The sequence below is a fragment of the Lygodium microphyllum genome, chromosome 5 (genome assembly GCF_053477565.2).
Source record: "Lygodium microphyllum isolate KBCC chromosome 5, Lygodium_microphyllum_v1.1.10, whole genome shotgun sequence".
Classification (NCBI taxonomy): Eukaryota; Viridiplantae; Streptophyta; class Polypodiopsida; order Schizaeales; family Lygodiaceae; genus Lygodium; species Lygodium microphyllum.
In genome coordinates this window covers 82,596,051-82,608,414 of record NC_141139.1, presented here as the reverse complement: position 1 = coordinate 82,608,414, position 12,364 = coordinate 82,596,051, and the positions used below count along the sequence as shown (strand labels likewise).

Genomic DNA, 12,364 nt, shown 5'->3' with positions numbered 1-12,364 from the left:
AAATCAATAAAGAACCATCACGGGCTTTCTTCGTATAAAGACACGGATCCATAGCACTCCTGCTATAACCCTGTGACTGCATTAAGGCATCAACCTTATGATACCACTCCCTAGGTGCCTATTTCAAGCCATAAAGACTTTTCTTCAATTTGCACACTAGGTGCTCCCTGCTAGGTTTTGCAAAGCTCTTAGGCTACTCCATATAAATCTCATCATGCAAGTCCCCATGTAAGAAAGCCGTCTTGACATCCATCTAGTATAAATCCAAGTCAAGTTGAGCAACCAAAGCCAAGACTAAGCGCAGGGTGGTCATCTTAACCACATGAGAAAAGACCTCATTAAAGTCCACACCATGCTCCTGCTTAAAACCCTTTGCTACCAATCTAGCCTTGTATGCCGGCTTGGGGTGTCTAGGGGGTACACCCACTTGCATGGCAAAGCCTTCTTACCCTTAGGCAAGAAAACCAAATCCCAAGTCTCATTCTTATGCAAGGAGTCTATCTAAGACCACATAGCCCTCTCCCAGGAGTGACTGTCACCCATAGTCTCGTCATAAGTGAAAGGCTCTCCTGCATCTGTAACCAAGATATAATGCATCGAGGGTTGAAATCTATCAGGTGGACGTCTGTCTCTAGTAGATCGTCTCACGGCTGGCTTTGCTACCTGCCCAGCTGCCTGTCCAACACCCTGACCATGAGCATTTGCTGCAGCTGTAGGTTGTCCAACTGGCTGTGCGGGAGCTCTCGGCTCCTCTTGAAATATGACCTTGCGGATCTCAACAACTCTCTCAGGCTGCCTATGCATCTTGTCTTCATGGAAGACTACATTATGACTGCGGATGACTTTCCACATCTACGGATCCCAGAGACGGTAACCCATCTCGCCTGCATCCTGTAGGCCACTCTATGGGCTATCCATAGGTGTCACTCATTCCTTGGTATGTGCCTTGTAGGCCTAGATATTATCAGTTAGGACCTATGGTACACTTAGTACTAGTTCCAGTTGGGACACCTAGTACATGTATGACGCCCAGTTAGGGTTTCATAATGTTAGGTTAGGGTTTCATTATATTAGGTGTATCTTTTGTATTCTTCATAACTTCAGTAATACAACTTCAGCAGCACGCTTTGCCTCTTGCCTCTGTCTCCTGTTGCTTCCGTTGTCCACTCCACCCAACAGTGGTATCAGAGCGGGTTACCATCACTCCATTGCTTCAGATCTGACTCCCTCCCGCTTCCTCTTCTTGCTGGTCATCACTCCCAAGAGGCTTCCCATCGCCATTTTCTGGAGTTTCCAGCCATTGCGCGAAGTTTTGTCGCGGGAAAGTGCTTCAAATCTGATCTCCCATCCTTCTTGCTGCTTCTCCAACCTTGGGGGGCTCCATTCAAGCTGATTTAGCCTTCATTTGGGCCAAAACCGCCTGTTTTCTGTCAAAACCACCTGCTGCGTCAGAAAACGACTTCTTGCACACAATGGTTTTGACAAAGTGCAAACTTTTTGGCATAGCTGTGTTCTACAAGTCAGGACGCCCCTACTTGGTGCAAAAATCAGTCAAAATCACTCCGGTTTTGCAAAAACCACTTCTGGTTTTAGGGTTTCGGAGACTGTTTTGGGTCAAATTTGGTACAGATCTGGTCGTCCTTCTCTTTTACTTCCATTTTGGTCAAAACTACGACCATTTTGGTCAAAACTGCCTCGGTTTTGGTCAAAACAGCTTGTTTATTGAGTGGTTTTGTAGTTACAGCAGTAGTATTTGCTGTTGCAGACATACATCTACTGGTGGCGAGTTGGTCAAAGCTGATTTACTGTGTGTTTGACCAGTGTTGACTTTTAGGGTTGACCGGTCAACTGGTTGACTGAAATTCCTGCATTCAGTTTGAATTTTGCCTGCGGGGATTTGTCTTTTCAGGTACATTCAAATATTGCTGGCAGATTTCAGTTGGTCATACAGTTGGTTTATGCTTGGAAAGCCTTGAGGCTTGTGGAGTCAGTAATTGGTATTTGCAGTTGAGAGCTTGAGGCTCCTAATCTTTGCTTTTGTCATTCTTGTGCATTTGTCTGCATAATGGCTGGTGGCAAAGATGATTTCTTTGGGGCCTTCGGTGCTGATGATAAGCTTGATGGGGTTAACTACCCTATGTGGTCATTCATGATGAAGCATGTTTTGGTTTCCAAGAACTTGTGGAATCTAGTATCTGGCAATGAGCCTAGGCCCGTTAGGCAGGCTACACCTTCTTCCAGTGATGTTACATCCACTGGTTCTTCCCGTGATGCCTTCATTCCTCCTACTCAGGAGATGATACAGTGGGATGGCCGTGATGCTAAAGCACAGGCATTTATTGCTCTGTCTATCAGAAAAAGTATTGTTCCTCATATCAGATTATGCACTATTGCTAAGGACTCTTGGGATAAGCTTGCTTCCTTGTATCGGGTACGCAATGAGGCCCGTGTTGCTTATCTTCGCAAGCAACTGAAGGATACTCGTCTGAATGAGGGTGATAATATGGATGCATATCTTGCAGCTATTCAAGATTTAAAGGAGCAATTGGCTAATATTGATGAGGACAACCCTGACTCACAGCTTGTATCAGGCACATTGGATGGGTTGCCTAACTCTTACCAAGGTTTCGTCACTACCTTGAGGTTGGTTACCATGGGCAATGCCAACTATTATTCCTTTGATCAATTGGTTGCACTTTTACTGTAGGAGGAGCAGAGCCGTGTGAATCGGAATGCCGGTATGCACTCAGATCAGGCATTTGCAGCCAATGATTGGAATAAGGAGAGATTTCAGAAATCTGTTCCCAAAAATACAGCAACTAATCAGCATTCTAATTTATCCTCTCAGGGTGATCAAAAGAAGAAAAAGAGGTGCAATTATTGCAGGAAGCCGGGCCATGAAATTGCTGAATGTAGGAAGAGGATTGCTTCTGAAAAGAAGAAGAAAGAAGCTAGACTTTCAGTCACATCTACCTTTGGCATTGATGCAAATACACATGGGCATGCTAATGAGCAAGCTAATTATGCCAGGGATCAGAATTGGGGCTTCATTGTTCAATGCCATTACAATCCTCCAGTGCATGATACAAGTTCACATGCTTGTATGGCAATTTCAGCCTCTACATGGTTCTTTGACAGTGGTGCTTCTAAGCACATTACCTCCTGTAAAACTTTGTTTACTTCTCTTACTGATGCCCCAAAGGGGGGTTGCGTGACATGTGCCAACAATGCATCTTATATGGTTAAGGGTATTGGGCAGATGGCTGTTACATCAGTTACAGGCAGTGTTGTCACTCTGGAGAATGTTTTGTATGTACCAGGCATACGAAAAAATCTGATTTCTATTTCAGCCATAGCTACATGTGGATTTCAGATTGTGTTTGATGGGCATAGGTGTGCAGTCTATGACTTGAGTCATGCCGATGCTATTATATTGACTGGTACTCTTCAGGGGGGCTTGTACAGCTTGGATGCATATGACAGTTCAGCTCATGATGCTCATGTAGTTGATGCAGATGTTTTGCCTGATACTTACTTGTGGCATGAGAGGTTTGGGCATCTTAACTTTAATGCTATGGTAAGGTTGCCTAAAATGGTTGAAGATATGCCACAAATGCAGATTCCTCATAAGCATGTCTGTGAAGCTTGCTTGCTTGGCAAGATGCACCGCTTTGTCATACCTAAGGATGGTAGAGTTGGGGCATCACGCAAGCTATTCTTGATTCACAGTGATGTGTGTGGTCCTATGCGGGCTGCTTCAATTGGAGGTTTCTATTATTTTATGACATTCATTGATGACTTTACCAGGTATACTTGGATCTTTGCATTGAAGTCCAAGTCAGAGGTGTTTACCTGCTTCAAGCATTTCATTGCCTTGGCTGAAAATGATTCAGGCTTGAAGATTGCACACTTGAGATCAGACAGAGGTGGTGAATATATGTCAGAGGAATTTAATGCTTACATGAAATCCCATGGTATTCATCATGAGTGTACAGTGCCTTACACTCCTCAACAGAATGGAGTTGCTGAGAGAAAGAATAGGACAATTATGGAAATGGCCAGGTGTATGCTTAAGGGCAAGAATTTGCCCAATATGTTTTGGCTGGATGCAGTGATATGTGCCAATTATGTGCTCAACAGGAGCCCCACCAAAGCATTGAAAACAATCACACCCTATGAGGCTTGGAAAGGACACAAGCCAACCATTTCTCACATGCGTACTTTTGGGTGTTTGGCCTATGCACATGTGCCTTCACAGAGGTGGACAAAGCTGGATGATAAGGCTATAAAATGTATATTTTTGGGATACAGTGCAGAGAGTAAGGGTTATAGACTTAATGAGCCTTCCACCAAGAGGGTAATTGTCAGTAGAGATGTCATCTTTGATGAGACATCTTCCATGCCCTTGCGGGACTGCAAAGTGCAGTCTACACTTGGTGTTTCAGATATTTTTGATAGTCTTGTGCCATTGCTTGGATCTGATGCCTCAGATGATGCACCACAGGGTTATGCTCCTCCACCTAATGCTCATTTACAGCCTACTACACAGTCCGGACAGCCACCTGTTTTGACACAGATGCCACGTGCTATTGAAGACATTGTGGAAGAGGCAGTAGAGCAAGAATTGGCTGATATTAGACAGCCTAAAAGAGCTCCTCGTTGGCTCTTTGAAACTTTGAAGGACAACAAGTTAGATGCTCGTTTGCAGGCCTGTACGAGAGCTGCAGCCAAAAGAGATTTGGCAAACTCGGTTGCTCATGCATTGATTGCTATAGCATTTGATGAGGAGCCTGTTTGTCACAAAGATGCCTTCTCAAATGAATTGTGGATGAAAGCCATGCAAGATGAATTGGACTCCATTCATGCAAACAAAACATGGGAGTTATGTTACTTGCCTGCAGGCAAACATGCAGTAGGGACTAAGTGGGTATACAAGGTAAAAAGAAAAGCTAATGGTTCAATTGACAAGTACAAAGCCCGTCTTGTGGCCAAAGGCTATGTTCAGAAGGAGGGCATTGATTATGAAGAGACCTTTGCCCCCACTTCACGCATCGCCACCATTAGATGTGTTATTGCCCTGGCTGCCCATAATAATTGGGAGGTACATCAGTTGGATATAAGGACAACTTTTCTCAATGGTCTTTTGGCAGAGGAAGTCTATATTGCTCAACCTCCAGGCTTTGAGGTTGAAGGGTCTGAACGCAAGGTATGCCGGCTTAAGAAAGCCTTATATGTATTGAAACAGGCACCCAGGGCTTGGTATGACAGGATACACACTCATTTGCTCAGCCTTGGCTTTCAGAATAGTCCTACAGAAGTGACTTTATATATCCGCAAGAGGGGGGCAGATTTGCTGATTTTGATCCTCTATGTGGATGATATGATTCTCACTGGGCCACATCCCGAGAAAATTGCAGATTTCAAGCGGGAATTACAGCAATCTTTTTCCATGATTGATCTTGGCCAGTTGCACTACTATTTGGGCATTCAATTTGCTCGATCTGAGAGGGGAATTGTAATGTCACAATTGAAGTACATTGGGCAGCTTCTACATAGATTTCAGATGGAGGATTGTAAGCCTGTCTCCACCCCATTAGAGACTGGTTTTCATTTCTCTGCTGAAGATGATAGTGGTCCATGTGATGCTACCTCCTATCAGCAGGCAGTTGGTTGTTTGCTTTATCTATGTCATACTCGGCCAGACTTGCAATATGTGGTTTCTCAGTTGAGCAGATACATGCACAGTCCCACTCATCACCATTGGCATGCAGTGAAACGTGTCTTCAGGTACATCAAAGGCATGCAATACTTGGGCCTTCTCTACAGGGCTGATACTTCACTTATCATGCATGGGTTCACTGATAGTGATTGGGCTGGTTGCCAGGATACACGCAGATCCCACAGTGGCAATTGTTTTATGCTTGGTTCTTCATGCATCTCATGGTTCAGCAAGAAGCAGGCTACAGTTGCCACATCTAGTTGTGAAGCTGAGTACAGAGCAGCTTTCACAGCAACAGTAGAGTGTGTTTGGCTACGGAAATTACTTGTAGATCTTCTGGTTGGTTAGACAGCTCCTACCGTCATCCATACTGACAGTCAGAGTGCTTTGGCTATAGCACGAAATCCAGTGTTTCATGCTCGCACAAAGCACATTGAGGTTCATTATCATTATGTCAGAGAGAGATGGTCAGATGGTGACATAAAGTTGTCTTATGTTTCCATTGAGGACAACTTGGCAGATCTATTCACTAAGGCTCTTCCGCGGCCTAAGTTTGAAGCTTTTCGACAAGCTTTACACTTGGTCCCTTTTGTTACGTGATCTGCCTTCTCTGTACAGTCATAGGTTGCTATATCCACATTGGATGAATTTGTGCAACCATGACTTAGTCTTTTAGGTATCTTGAGACGTTTCCAGGATACTTCAGCCCATACCGTCGAGGGAGGTTTGTAGGCCACTCTATGGGCTATCCATAGGTGTCACTCATTCCTTGGTATGTGCCTTGTAGGCCTAGATATTATTAGTTAGGACCTATGGTACACTTAGTACTAGTTCCAGTTGGGACACCTAGTACATGTATGACACCCAGTTAGGGTTTCATCATGTTAGGTTAGGGTTTCATTATATTAGGTGTATCTTTTGTATTCTTCATAACTTTAGTAATACAACTTCAACAGCACGCTTTGCTTCTTGCCTCTGTCTCCTGTTGCTTCCGTTGTCCACTCCACCCAACGCATCCCCATAACCAAGGAAAATGCATTTGACACTCTTAGAATCCTGCCAGCTTCTCTCGTCCCTGGGCACATGGCAAAATGCCTCACATCCAAAGGCACGGAGATGCGCATAAGAGGGAGGTTTTCCAGTCTATACCTCCTCGGCAACTTGGAAATCCGAACCACTAGAAGGTGATCTGTTTATGATATGCACAGCTGTATTAACTGCCTCAGCCCAAAAGCTCTGTGGTAGGCCTGCGTGGCTAAGTATACTACGTACATGCTCTTGGATGGTTCTATTCATCCGCTTAGCCAAACCATTCTGGGGGGGAGTGTAGGGGGTGGTCAACTGATGCTTAATACCCCTCTCATCACATAACTGCTCAAAAGCATGTGAGACATACTCACCCCCATTATCTATCCTTAGGCATTTTAGCCTATACCCAGACTGGTTCTTAACCAATGCAAGCCATCTCTGAAACACAGCCAAGACATCGAATTTCAGCTTAATGGGATATGAAAGTAACAAAATACTTTGCACCACCCATAGACTGACAAGGCATGGGCCCACAGACATCCGAATGTACCAATGCCAAGGGCTCACTCATGCATGGCCTATCAGACTTTTTATACGTAGACCTAGTCTGCCTGCCATAAAGACAATGCTCACATGAATCAAAACATGTATAATCAAGGGGCGGTAAGTACTACAAACCAGAAAGCATTTTCATTCCCTTCAAAGACATATGGCCCAAACGGGCATGCCAAAGAGATATATGGAGGATAGAACCCACAGTCAAAACATGATCAAGGGAAGAAGCTGATACAATCAAGGGATAGAAGCTGCCAGCCTTGGCACCTCTCGCAATCACAAGTTTGCCACGAGTGATCTTCCATGCAGAGTTTCCAAAACATACATAATATCTTGCGTCATCAAGTTGTTCAAGTGACATGAGACTACGTGTCAAAGCACGTACATGACGCACATTCTGCATAACAAAACTGTTGCCAGAAGGAAACTGCAGCTTAATATCACCAATGCCCACAATATCAAGAGAGCTGTCATCACCCAAGCGCACAGAACCCGAAACAGTATGGTATGAATGAAACCACTCTCAGCAAGGTGTCACATGAAAGGACGCACTTGAGTCCAAGAGTCAACACTGTGCATACATAGAGTGTATCTTTGTCATCTGCAAACCACTAGAAGCTACTGCAAGGATATAATCATCATTATCAACATCCTCGGGCTGCATAACATTGATCTTTTCAATTTTAACACTAGACTTTGCAGGCACTATGTTGCGATCAGAAGAATTATCTTGCACTTTGTCTTTCCCCTTATCTTTGCGCCTTTCATTGCGCAGTTCATGGCATTGTGGCCTAATATGGCCCTTTTTCTCACAATGGTGACAAGTAACATTTACATTCCTGCCACGGGATTTGCTACGTGACTTCTCACGAGACTTGGATCGAGATTTTCTGAGAATCCCGTCCATGGCCACTGCCATTGCCACTGTTAGTGCCATGCTTTCCATATCCATCATTCCTGTCTCTAACTGTTATAGCATGCGACACACGAGAGGCATCCAAATTCTTACGGTTAACCTCTTCCTACAGAAGAGCACTCTCAACATCAGATAATTTCAAGGTAGCAGTAGAGGCACATAATGTAGTGCGGAATACATCCCATGACTCATTAAGAATACCAAGCAAGAAAAGAGGAGTGACATTCTCTGCAAAAGTGATGTCCTGCGAAGTTAAGTTCTTGAGTATAGCATGGAACTGGCTCAAGTGAGCAGACATAGTCACATTTTCCTTCATGCGCAGATCCATAAGCTGCTTCAGCCAATACATTTGACTCGCTGGACTTTTCTTGTCATAGAGATTCTTGATTTTATCCCACAATTGCCATGCACTCTGTTCTTCCTCAAAGGCATTGTAATGAATCTGTTCTATGAGAGAGAATACAATAGTGGACTTGCATAACTCATCAAGCTCAAGCCATTTCTCATCTGGTATAGTTGCAGGCGGATGCCTGCTCAACCTCAAAGGTTTGATCTGCGATTTCTGCACCAACACCTGCCAAATTTGGCTCTTTTAATAAGAGTAATTTGTACCATCAAGCTCAGTGATGTTGAAAATATCATGTTCAGTGGACGAACTCGCCATAATGCAGGTTGGAAGACTGTAGATAGTTCAAAATTGCTTGCTGTTTATTGCAGAAAATGACCAAAAATTCATCAAAATCGAGAGAAAATGGCGTGAAAAGTATAACCAAAGCTGTTGCCCACCAAGTACTAGTGAAAGTACATCATGCGGGCATAACATAGGCATATGACAGTCGATAAGCATGAATCCAACACTCAAACATGTCATACAAACATCTGCCAGTGAGTAGGCACACCCCCCAGTCAATGGGGCAAAGTGTTCCTGCCACTACCAAAACTTGACACAAGTAGGTGTCAGCTCACAAAGAGAGAGACCCAAAGCAAAGAGTCAGCTCATAAGCATCAGAGGAACCAAGATATATGAACCATGCATCATCCTGAAGGGTAAAAGATCCCAAATAGTCTCAAAAGCTCAAAGAGCATAGACTGCATGCTCAATTACTGTCAAGCATCCAAAGATGCTCCCATTGGTACAAAAGCCGTAAATATCAAGTAACAAAGCTCAACCAACGATCCCGAATCAAAACCAAGCTCTATGTCGAGCCCCAAGTGTCAATACATCATTATATATGCCCGAAACATAGCCCGAAAAGCATAGGCATAAACATACATGAGTAAAATGACTTCAGCACAATTGTGTACAGCAGTGATTTACTGTTCAAAACTGAGAATTTCAGCACCAAAATCAGCTCCGAATGGTTGCCAAACAATAGGCATACATTTCCCTAACATCCGGGCATCGAACGGGACCAACCGGGCCTCAAATGACAATGCCAAACAAGCTGTAGCATCAAATGTCAGTGTAATACTCTCATAAACTGCCTATGGACTGTTATGACAGTCCCAAAACAATGTTAAATCAGTCCAAATGCTATGCCAACACATCAACCATAAAAACCAAGCATCAAAGCATGTTCATATGCCCGAAATGGAGCCTTTCCAAGTGCCAATGGAGGGGGAGAGATACTGTTGTGACTGTCAATGCTGAAGACATATATGGGAGGGCTGCGTGATTGCGCCAATTGTAAATGCTGGTCTTCGGGCTGCAAAAAATGGTGGCCAAGCTTCGCAGGGCTCCGGTTAAAGCCAAGGAAGGCCTTAAACAAGCTCCAGCAAGGGGAGAGCAGCCCACATATGAAATGAGAGCTGGGAGTGTAATGGTTGCTCTGTTTCAAGAGGGCTGAAAATTGAGATAAACCCTGTAAAGAGTGAAGCAATACCTCTGTGTGAATGCCTTGAGGGTACCCAAAGGGGCCGGGAAGGTGCTCGGGAAGTCGGGGAGTGACGGGAGCTCGAAGGAGTCGGATATGGCTTTCGGGAAGGAGACCCAATGTGAGTGGGGAGTCGATGGGAAGTTGAGAATGCCACGAGCCAAGCTCAAGAGTCGGAAAGCCGAGCTCTGATACTAGTTGAAAGGTAAGAAGGATCGAAGCTTGCACGCGAGAGCTATGGTGGAAGAGCAAGAGCAAGAAAGAGAGAGACAAGAAATGGGAACTCCAATAGTCACAATGTGTGACCAGGCCTTCCTTTATTCAAACTGCCACTAAAATAATAAAGAATAAAGTGACGGTGACGGGCGCCCGCCGCCTGCAGTGTGCAGTGGCGGTGACTGTTAGTGTAGTAATACATGGGCGGCTAGGCGGAGGCACCTTTACCCCCGACAGCTCGGACCTCCTTCAACTGCTTTTTATGCCTCTTATTTATAGCTACATTAGAGAAGAAGGGTTGTGGCTAAGAAGAAGAGCTCTTTATGGAGGGGATCGCCTGTAAATTGCGATCGCGACATGCACAATTTTGCCAATCCTTCTTTTTGCATTTAATCTCCAAAAAAATTAGTTGGAAAAGCCACTTGCTTTTTTTACATGACACCTTGTTCTAGCAGTTTCTATAGCTTTTCAGGATATTTACAATAAATTATATCCAAAATAATAAAAATATTCTAGTTTTGTGCAAAAATCTAGAAGTTTTGGACCATCCATACTATAGACATTGACACTAATGACTAATATGACTCATAATTCTTGTTCACGTAGTAACTTCCGTGACGGGTGACTACAATCCTTGTCAATTTGGAAAAAATATCCGATTACAATCCTCATTTTTTTAAAAAACTCGAGATATTCTCTATTTAATGATTTTAGAGTTATTCAAGTCCATTTTGCAAGAAGTCGGGAAGATTTTAAATCAAAGTCGGGATATTACATCCTCTCTCTCTTAGAGGAATCGAGATGCCCTCATCTCGAATGAAACTTAGGATATTGGTTACATAATTACTCATGGTGACTCCAAGTGGCATGCTCTTTAGGATAGTCTTTTCATTGGGCAAGATATTCTCTAAGGGTTCTACTCCTCAATTTTCTCTCCCTTACATCAATGACTCTGTCAGGTTGTAGCTCAAGGACTCCTTGGTTAGGTATTACAACTTGTTGATCATCAACAAGAATATGGTTAGGGTTAGCTATGTATGCTTTCAATAAGTCAATATGAAATACGTTGTGGATTTTTATATTCTCAGGGAGTTGTATCTTGTAAGCGCTTGGTTCTTAGCACTTGAAAATCTTATAGGGTCCACAATATCTTAGACTTAGCTTCTTAAATTTTCCTAAAGACAAGGAACTCTTCTTTGGATGGACATGAACGAAGACCATGTCTCCTTCTTTAAAGATTTGTTCTTGCGCTTTTAGATTAGCATATTCCTTTTGTCGCGGTCCTTGGTAGCTTGAATATCTTGTTTGATAATCTTGATATGATTATCCATTTCTTCTAATATTTTTCTGAAAGCTTCTAACCTTAGAGTAGGCTCGGAAAAATTAAGTGGTATACGGTAATCTTGACCATATAGTGTCTGAAATGGAGTTATCTAAATACTTCAATGATAGGAGGCATTATAAGCAAATTCCACTAAGGGTAGATATTGAATCCGCCTTTTTGGTTCCTTGCTGCAATATGCGCGCAAAATATCCTCAATCACTTGAATAACTCGTTTTGTCTGCCCAGTAGTTTGTAAATGATAAGCAATGCTGAAACAAAGTTGGGTTCCAATGGCTTCAAATAAACTTTTTCAGAAATGTGATATGAAAAGAGAATCACGATCACTAATGATCCTTTTACGTAACCCATGTAACCTAAAAATCTATTTTACAAAAATTCTTGTAATATCTGAAGCTTTGTAGTTGGTTTTTGTTGGAATAAGATGAGCGACCTTTGTTAGCATGTTTACTATTACCATTATTGAGTTATATCCTCATTGCATAGAAGGTAACCCAACTACAACGTCCATGCTAATAAACTCCCATTTCATTTGGGGAATGTCAAGTGGTTGGAGTTTTCTTGATAACTTGACACATTCAGATTTTATCCTTTGGCAATTTAGACATTCAATGACATACTTAAGTACATTACCCTTGAGTCTTTGCCAGTAATAGCTTTTCATGACAACATTAAGAGTTTTTGCATATCTCGGGTGTCTTGAAAAAGGAGAG

At 43.1% G+C, this 12,364-nt stretch overlaps 1 protein-coding gene across 4 annotated transcripts in view; it reads left to right on the top strand.

Annotated features, from left to right (window-relative positions):
* The window catches only part of LOC148036058 (protein VASCULAR ASSOCIATED DEATH 1, chloroplastic-like), a 266,535-nt gene that overhangs the window by 60,558 nt on the left and 193,613 nt on the right, over positions 1-12,364 (top strand). The gene's annotated exons all lie outside the window — the stretch shown is intronic.